A 10,253-nucleotide genomic window follows, 5' to 3' on the forward strand; every position below is an offset into this window, starting at 1 on the left:
GATTGGTGGAGGTGTGCACTCTACCGAGTGTCGTTCTACTTGTGTTACTTTCAAGCTGGTATTGGCAAACATATATCTCTTATTATAATAGAGCAAACGTATATGGTTATGTATGTCACTATGTATGTATGTTTATATGCGCCGAAAACGTCTTCTTCTTCTTCAAAAAATATTACCACCCTCTTAATTAACCCTCTTAATTGCGTTAAGACTGCTGAGACCCTCAGACCTTTGATGACCCTTTAATTCCCCAAGACCCTTCAGACCCCTGAAGACCCAAAATACCCTGAAGACCCCCAAAGACCCCAAAGACCCAAAATACCCTTCAAGGCCCTGAGGCTCAAAAAGACCTTGAATACCCAAAGACCCCAAAGACCCAAAACACCCCGAAGACCCAAAACACCCCGAAGACCCAAAACACCCCGAAGACCCAAAACACCCCGAAGACCCAAAACACCCCGAAGACCCAAAACACCCCGAAGACCCAAAACACCCCGAAGACCCAAAACACCCCGAAGACCCAAAACACCCCGAAGACCAAAACACCCCCGAAGACCCAAAACACCCCGAATACCCAAAACACCCCGAATACCCAAAACACCCCGAATACCCAAAACACCCCGAATACCCAAAACACCCCGAAGACCCAAAACACCCCGAAGACCCAAAACACCCCGAAGACCCAAATCACACCGAAGACCCAAATCACACCGAAGACCCAAAACACCCCGAAGACCCAAAACACCCCGAAGACCAAAAACACCCCGAAGACCAAAAACACCCCGAAGACCCAAAACACCCCGAAGACCCAAAACACCCAGAAGACCCAAAATATCCCGAAGACCCAAAACAACCCGAAGACCCAAAACACCCTGAAGACCCAAAACACCCTGAATACCCAAAAGACCCCATAAACCCACAAGACCCTGAAGACCCAAAACACCCTGAAGACCCCAAATACCCTTAAATACCATTTAGACCAAAAATACCCTTAAATACCCCGAAGAACCAAAATACCCCAAAGACTCTTAAAGACCCAGAGGAAACAAAAGCCCCTGAAGACACCGAAGACCCAAAAGACCTAAAACGCCCAAAAGACCCAAAATACCCTTGAAGGCCCAGAGGATCCAAAATACCCTGAAGACCCAAATGGCCCTGAAGACCCAAAACACCATGAAGACACAAAAGACCCAAAAGACCACGAAATGGTCAAAGATGCCTATCCCTCTGAAACAACGTGTGGTGAGGCGCGCTAGTGTTTATAATGAGCCAAATATTCTCTTGTAGGTCTGCAAGAATTCTATGAAATTGTTTAACTACTCGTGCATTCAAATATTTTCAATGCAATGCAGAAGTCAAATCCCAAGTGAAAGACAAAGCAAATAAATAGCCCCGACAGGGCTGACGGTCATAGCTTGAGGTTGAAAGTTACAGGTCGAGATTTGGTGGACCCCCTGGGAGGCACCGTGATCCGAATTCGAAAAATATGCGATTGAAAGATCCAAGACCGAGCGATCCTGTGGGCCTCGAGTAGAAGGGCTGTGTCGGGTTTCAGAACAATCGGTTGGTAAGTAAGGAATGAGTATGGACCCAAAGTTCGGGGGCCAACCCCCAATGGAAGCCCCCATTATCCGAAATTGAAAAATCAACGCCTGTGCGATTATGCAGGACATCGAGCAGAAGAGCTGTATCGGATTTCAGAGCAATCGATAGTTAAATAAGGGACGAGTAGCGATCTAAATTTTGGGGGATAACCCCCCCCCCCCCCCCCCCCCCGCGTGAACCCTCCTGATCCGAATTCGAAAAATATTTTAAAAATTCTTTTTTCAGTTCAGCAATGCTTTAGACCATCGAGTAGGAGGGCTGTATAAGGTTTCAGAGCAATTGGTTGGTAAATAAGGGACGGGTAGGTATCCGAAGTTTGGGGGATATACCCCATGGGAGCTGTGATCAAATACGAAAAATATGAAATCGGAAAATACCCCCTGAAACTTCAGATGGGGCTTACAGACTTACAGATGGGGTATATTTATTATAAATATCCCCAATCGGGGATATTTATTTAACAGTGCATGCAACCTCAATGGATTTTCCTGCAATTTATATAAAGGCAGCCATGAGTGGCAATGGAGTACGTGACCACTTGTGTTTGTTGGTTCATAATTGGCTATTAAAACACGTGATCTGATATCACATGCATTTCGGCCAACGGTGAACAAGGGCACAGCTAACGTTACCGTCGTGCCAGGAGCTTTTGCTGTTCCTGAAGATGGCCGAGCTTATCAAATTCACACTGCGTTCAATTAACTGTTCCTTATCATTTACAAAACCCCAAGGATCTCTCCAATCCAATCCAAACCAAACTCGGTGCCGCAATGCACGGGAGGAAAAAGGTTGGAAAACGTCTCATAGCTATAATAGGTTATTAAAATAAATATGGGGATAAAGGCAGATAAGACGCTATCAATAAAATGGAACACACGCTTAAAGGACAAACATGTATTGAGGCGCACACAGCTATGTAAAATGGAAAAAAAACACAACCCGCTATGGCGCCAAATATAATTACCAGGACTCGCACAACAATGGGGAACTAGCAAGGGCTTGTGCAAGGCAAAAGCTGGTTTTGGGTCGTGCAGGCTGGTGTGGCACAGTCTGGAAATGAAGAGAGGGATGCTGCCTCTCAATAGATCTGGCTCCAACTCCAACTGCAACTCCAACTACCACACTGTGTCTTATAACTCCAAAATCCCCATGTGGTCACGGCCCTCGGATAGTTTGGGACCGCTTTCATGCATGGTGGGTCCCTATCATTGGCCACCCATGGCTGTGGGTGCACCATTGTCTGGGCCGTCCCGCCCGATTCTTCTGCAATCAACTACAGTTGTTTGCTTTGGCCGACCTGGCCCTTGTCTTTTGCAAAGTACACTAGTGGTTTCTTTTTCTTTTTCAAGATATTCCAAATTGTTGTGTTTGCTATGCACAATTTTTGTGCTGTTGTTCTCATTGAATTCTTATGTTCTTTCCAAATTGTTTGCTTTTCTTTCATAGACAGTTCTCTGGTCTTCATGTTGGTTTATGCCTACTGACTCCAAAGGTAGATTCTCAAGGCAAAAGCTTTGGCCAAAACCAAGACTCGACATTCACAGCTCTTTTATATGTGAATAATATAATCAATGCAAGAAGAAACACCTGATCAACAATAAACACCTGTTAGTCATTTGTTCCAATACTTATGCTTACCTAAAATGAGGGTCTGAACATTAAAATTGCTATTGTCCCACAATGTTAAAACATACAGTCACGTGAAAAAGTAAGTACACCTAATGTAAAGTTTTGACTTTTTCAACATATTTCAACATACAGCTATTTGATCTTCATTTCAACAATATTGACAGATAAAGGTGATATAATACAACAAATATCATGAAACATTTACATTTTGTAGTCCATTGTATAATTTAAATAAACATAATGCAAATTTCGCATGTGGAAAAAGTAAGTACACCCTTGGCTCTAATAGGTGGTATTGCCCCCTTTTGGCAGAAACAACCTCAAGTCGGCGTTTCTTATAACTGTCTGCCAGTCTCTGTCATGGACTGGGAGAAATTTTTGCCCACTCCTCCATGCAGAATTCTTTCAGGTGTGCGATGTTTGAGGGGTTTCTTGCATGCACAGCTCGTTTCAAATCCCCCCACAACATCTCGATGGGATTTAGATCCGGGCTTTGACTTGGCCATTCCAGAACCCTCCATTTCTTTCTTCTCAGCCATTCCTTGGTGGATTTACTGGTATGTTTAGGGCCATTGTCATGTTGCAAGGTCCACCTCGGTTGAGCTTCAACTTTCCGACAGATGGCCTCACATTATCCTCAAGCACCCTCTGGTACAATGAAGAATTCATAGTGGATTCTATGATGGTGAGCTGCCCAGGCCCTGATGCAGCAAAGCTGCCCCAAACCATAATATTTCCACCACCATGCTTTACAGTTGGTATCAGGTTCTTGTGGTCAAATGCTGTCTTTGGTTTTTGTCAAACATGTCTTCTGGTACTGTGGCCAAATAACTCTACCTTTGACTCATCTGTCGAGAGCACATTGTTCCAGCAGTGCTGGTCTTTGCCTCGGTGTTCATTGGCAAACTTTAGTCTTACCCTGATGTTCTTTCTGGACAGCAAAGGTTTCCTCCTGGCACACCTCCCATGCAGATCAAATTTGTGCAGCCTCTTTCTAATGGTAGACTCGTGCACTTTGACATCAACAGTGGCAAGAGCTACCTGTAGGTCCCGTGATGACATTCTGGGGGTTCTTAGAGACTTCTTTCAGCATCTTGCGGTCTGCTCTCAGGCTGAACTTGCTGGGGCGGCCTGGCCTGAACAAGTTGGCAGTTGTTTGGAATCTTCTCCACTTGTAGATGATCTTCCGCACAGTCGAATGATTGATTTCAAATTGTTTGGAGATCTTTTTAAATCCCTTCCCAGACTCGTAGGCATAACCTTCTTTCTGAAGGCCTCAGAAAGCTCTTTTGATCTAGGCATGGTGACGCCGCACACTTCAACAACAAAGAACAAACCAAACTAAATGTCTGAGGTGTAAATAAGACAGGTTCCTCCAAGATCCTCTCTAACGATGTTCTAATCATTTGCACCTGAGCTGGTGCACCTGATTCTAATTTTAGGTATTTGAAGTAGTGATAAATGTAGGGGTGTACTTACTTTTTCCACATGTTAAATTTGCATTTATGTTTATTTAAATTATACAATGGACTACAAAATGTAAATGTTTCATGATATTTGTTATATTATACCTCCCATGCAGATCAAATGCAGAACCAGCAGATGCAGATCATGTTATATTATACCTCCCACAGGCAGGCCTGACGTGAATCAGACCTGGCGTGAAGAGGCATGGTTGGCGAGATCCAGGAAAAGCCATTTGAAACAGAGATGATGGTTAGCTGCTGGTAAAGCTTTCTGGTAAAGCTGGTAAAGCTGCTGGTAAAGCTGGTAAAGCTGCTGGTAAATTCTGCTGGTAAAGAACCAAGTATCTATCAATATTGTTGAAATGAAGATCAAATCGCTGTGTGTTGAAATATGTTGAAAAAGTCAAAACTTTACATGGGGTGTACTTACTTTTTCACGTGACTGTATATGCATAGAAATACCAAGAAATAAAAGCTGACCTTCTGTACTCTTGGCAGATCTTCATCTTTTGATCTCAAATCCAAATTTATTGAGTATGTAGCAATAATAACAAATTTGACTTAACTGTTCCAATATTTAAGGAGGGAGGGCACTGTATGTATCTTTTGATGCCTATGGTCCGTAATAAAAAATTGTATTGGTGTCAAAGCCAGTGACCAATTGCAAATTAAATGTAGGATTATTTTCAAGCATGACATCCACTCCTTTAGGGTTAATAAAAACAACTTATACATACAAATTTGGCCAGTGTATAGCGAACCAAAGGTCTGGCTTTACGAAATATACATTCAGGTCGATCCAAAAGGACAACAGGCGGCCCTTCAAATGACGGCTAATTAAATGATGCACTGCCATCTGCTGGTAAAGAACCAAGTGGCAATTTCAGTTGAATATGATTCCGCAGCTACAAATGACCATCTGGAACATTGGAAAGTGGCACCCTTGATGACGAAGTCGGTGTATATTGCTTTGCACAAAAAGAACGATGGAAGTCTGTGTGGCAATTACAGAACGATTGCACAACTCAGCCATGCAAGTAAGATCATTCTCAATGTGTGTCAACACAGACGGGAAAGAACCACCAGCATCGAAGTGAGAGACACCCAATGTGCCAAGGGCTCAACTGATGGGATCTACGTTCTGAAGGATGTAGCTGAAGCTTACGATGCAGGCAATCGCCCTCTCCGCCTGATCTTTGTTGATTATAAGAAGGCATTTGACTCTGTGAACCACGCATTTCTGTTGGCGAAACTGCGGAACGTTGGTACAGACCATGGGATGACCAATAAAATTGTTCATTTTCGTGGGGCCTCCCCTCAAACCACACGAAATGTGGTTACTAAGGGTATTTGAGGGTGTGAATCCAAATATGAATGTTGCCAATCCTGAAAATTGCACGTTTTTATGATAGAAGCATTTATGATGTATTATATTGTTTTTCAGCTGAATTTCTTCATTGTGTATATAAAACCATATAAAAATGCAGTTATTTGGGAAGTAAAAGGAGATAAATAAAAAAATGAATGCTGCCAATCCCTACTCGAGGTTTGGCCATATATTCTTTACTTTATAATGTATGTACATTTATTTATGTATTTTACTGTTTTAGCCTAAATTGTTGGTTTTTTTTGGTAGAATTTGGTATGGGGACTTGGTTGGTATTTTGGTAGAATTTGGTAATAGATTACTACTCTTAAATGGGTTTAGTATTACTCTTAAATGGGTTTATTATTACTTTTTAAATGGGTTTATTATCACTCTTAAATGGGTTTAAGGATGCTGAATGCAAAAATGAATGTTACTTGGCTTGAAAAATTTAAAATTAATTCTGCTCACATGCATTACATGGTTTGGTTTTAATTATGTGATGTACATATCATATTATGTGATGCCTTTTTTTTGTTTTGTTACCTTCGCAAAAGCGGAAGGTTATGTTTTGATCGCTGTGTATTTATTTGTATGTCTGTGTGTGTGTATGTTAATCGCATAACTCAAAAAGTATTCAACCGAATTGCATGAAATTTGGTGGGATGATTGGTTATTATACGGGACACATTTGATTAGATTTTGGGAAACAGATTTGCTCAAATTCTGACTATTTTTAACTCGATCGTATTTCACTCAAAGTTATGAGCGACTGAAGAAGAAGATGTCCATCCAGGACGTCATCACTATAACGCGATCTCCCGCGATCATTTCAACCTCAAAAAAAATTATAATTGCAGATTTGACAATAGATGAGGCATATTAACAAACGAATGAAACAGATTTGCTCAAATTCTGACTATTTTTAACTCGATCGTATTTCACTCAAAGTTATGCGCGACTGAAGAAGAAGATGTCCATCCAGGACGTCATCACTAGCAGCACTTCGCAGCACATAGAGTCCAAATGTTATCAAGTACCACCACATGGATGTGATTACAATATCAAACTTTTGGCGGGATAGAATGGTTTAATTTGAAACAAATCTTCCCGCATGACAACGTAGGTGTGGCTTTGCTACACAGATCTTGTAGTCTTTTATTTTGGCAACAAAAGTAGCTGCGGCGAAGGTATGCGCTCTACCGAGTGCCCGTTCTAGTTTTGTTTTGTTTTGTTTTGTTTTGTTTTGTTTTGTTTTGTTTTGTTTTGTATACTGAATCGAGGCTCGTGAAAGAGCTAACATTTATTGCACAAACAAATCAACCAGACAAACAAAATATACAAAAAGAGGGAGCAGAAGACAAGATGGGGAGAGAAGGGGAAGCACACAACCACAACATTTGAGAGCAGGGAGAAGTGTGGGAGGGAGAGGGCTTGGGGGCAGGAGGCGTGGGAAGGGGGGGGGGTGGGAGAAGTATAAAACACAAGGGGACCGAAATTAGCGGGGGTAGAAAAGATCAAGGTTTTGGATGGGGGAGGATAAGAGATGGTGGTGAACAGCTGTTTTAAAGACCTGGAGGGTGGAGTGGGATTGAAGAGAGTGAGGGAGTTTGTTCCAGAGGTGGGAGAAAAGAGGAATGAAGGAGTGAAGGTGAGCAGAAAGTCTTGATTTTGGCAGTTTAACCATAAGAGGGTTGCAGGCAGATCTTGTGCGACCTGTAGGAATATTTGGGGGACAGAGCCCAGAGAGGGCAGGGGGGGCAAGGCCAGAGAAGAGTCGGTAGAAGACGGAAAGACCACCAACCTGCCTGCGGTGAGTGAGTGAAAGGCCCTTGGAGTTAGCTTCATCGTGGGAGATTCCAATGATTCTGAACGCTTTGGTTTCAACAGCGTGAAGACAGGCTAGGTGTGAGGCAGGAGCACCAGACCAGAGGGGAGAGCAGTATTCCATAGAGCTGCGGATGAAAGCCTTGTATGTGGTGAGGAGCTCAGGTGTGCCAAGGAAGGACTTCGCACGACGGAGGATGCCCAGTCGGCGACTGGCTTTGGAGGCCAGATTTGAAATGTGGTTTTCCCAGGAAAGATCATGGCAAATAGTGAGACCCAAAAGCTTGAGTGACAGAACTTCTTGGAGAGGATTATTCAGAAAGTGGATGGGAGGGTTTTCCAGTCGGTCTTTTCGGAGAGACATCGTAAGAGTGTGAGATTTATCAGGATTGAAAGACATGTTCCATTTGTTTGCCCAGTCTGTGACTCTGCCTACAATGGACTCTGCCTACAATTTGCCCAGTCTGCCTACAATGTTTTTATTGTATCTTCCAAGGACATACATGTACATGTATACCGGAATCCTCTGAAACTACTGGGAAATGATGTGCGAGGAAATTTGACAAGCCGTTCCATAACTGCTAAGCATTGAAATAACATTCTTCGTAATGGCAATCTTCAAAGGGATTTTTAAATCATTTGTGATAAAATGAATTATTCTTCTGAATTGAATTTTATCATTGGAAATAAAAGTTTTCAGGAAACGTTGTGTGTAATTATTGAGTTGTGTTAATCTGTGTATATACATGTATATTCGCATGCCCAGTTCAACAGGTGTACACTGCATATACATCACAACTAAACCATGAGATGGGATTGAAATATATGTCTAGTTTTTCATTTTTGTGGGGCCTCCTCTCAAACCACACGAAAAATGGTTACTACGGGAAATTGAGGGTGCTGAATCCAAATATGAATGTTGCCAATACTGCAAATTGCTGGTTTTTATGATAAAAGCATTTATAATGTATTCTATTGTTTTTTCAGCCACCATATACAGTCACGTGAAAAAGTAAGTACACCCCATGTAAAGTTTTGACTTTTTCAACATATTTCAACATACAGCTATTTGATCTTCATTTCAACAATATTGATAGAGAAAGGTGATATAATATAACAAATATCATGAAACATTTACATTTTGTAGTCCATTGTATAATTTAAATAAACATAAATGCAAATTTTGCATGTGGAAAAAGTAAGTACACCCCATGAAATGTTTTTTAAAATCTTTTTAACATATGTGGACACTGGACATATCAATATTTGATCTTCATTTAAACAGTATCTATGGATAAAGGTGATCTAATTGATTAAAAAACAATGAAAAATTGACTTTGCAATAATTTATTCAACAAAAAATTGTTGCACAGCATGCACAATTGCATGCACAGCTCGTTTCAAATCCCCCCCCACAACACATCGATGGGATTTAGATCCGGGCTTTGACTTGGCCATTCCAGAACCCTCCATTTCTTTGTTTTCAGCCATTCCTTGGTGGATTTACTGGTATGTTTAGGGTCATTGTCATGTTGCAAGGTCCACCTTCGGTTGAGCTTCAACTTCCGACAGATGGCCTCGCATTATCCTCAAGCACCCTCTGGTACAATAAAGAATTCATAGTGGATTCTATGATGGTGAGCTGCCCAGGCCCTGATGCAGCAAAGCTGCCCCAAACCATAATATTTCCACCACCATGCTTTACAGTTGGTATCAGGTTGTTGTGGTCAAATGCTGTCTTTGGTTTTCGCCAAACTTGTCTTCTGGTACTGTGGACAAATAGCTCTACCTTTGACTCATCTGTCCAGAGCACATTGTTCCAGAAGTGCTGGTCTTTGCCTAGGTGTTCATTGGCAAACTTTAGTCTTGCCCTGATGTTCTTTCTGGACAGCAAAGTTTTCCTCCTGGCACACCTCCCATGTAGATCAAATTTGTGCAGCCTCTTTCTAATGGTAGACTCGTGCACTTTGACATCAACAGTGGCAAGAGCTACCTGTAGGTCCCGTGATGACATTCTGGGGTTCTTAGAGACTTCTTTCAGCATCTTGCGGTCTGCTCTCGGGCTGAACTTGCTGGGGCGGCCTGGCCTGAACAAGTTGGGAGTTGTTTGGAATCTCCTCCACTTGTAGATGATCTTCCGGACAGTCGCATGATTGATTTCAAATTGTTTGGAGATCTTTTTAAATCCCTTCCCAGACTCGTAGGCATCTATAACCTTCCTTCTGAAGGCCTCAGAGAGCTCTTTTGATCTAGGCATGGTGACGCTGCACACTTCAACAACAAAGAGCAAACCAAACGAAATGTCTGAGGTTTAAATAAGACAGGTTCCTCCAAGATCCTCTCTAACAATGTTTTAATCA

This window comes from Myxine glutinosa, chromosome 4 (genome assembly GCF_964187855.1).
Source record: "Myxine glutinosa chromosome 4, kmMyxGlut1.1, whole genome shotgun sequence".
NCBI classification, from domain to species: domain Eukaryota; kingdom Metazoa; phylum Chordata; class Myxini; order Myxiniformes; family Myxinidae; genus Myxine; species Myxine glutinosa.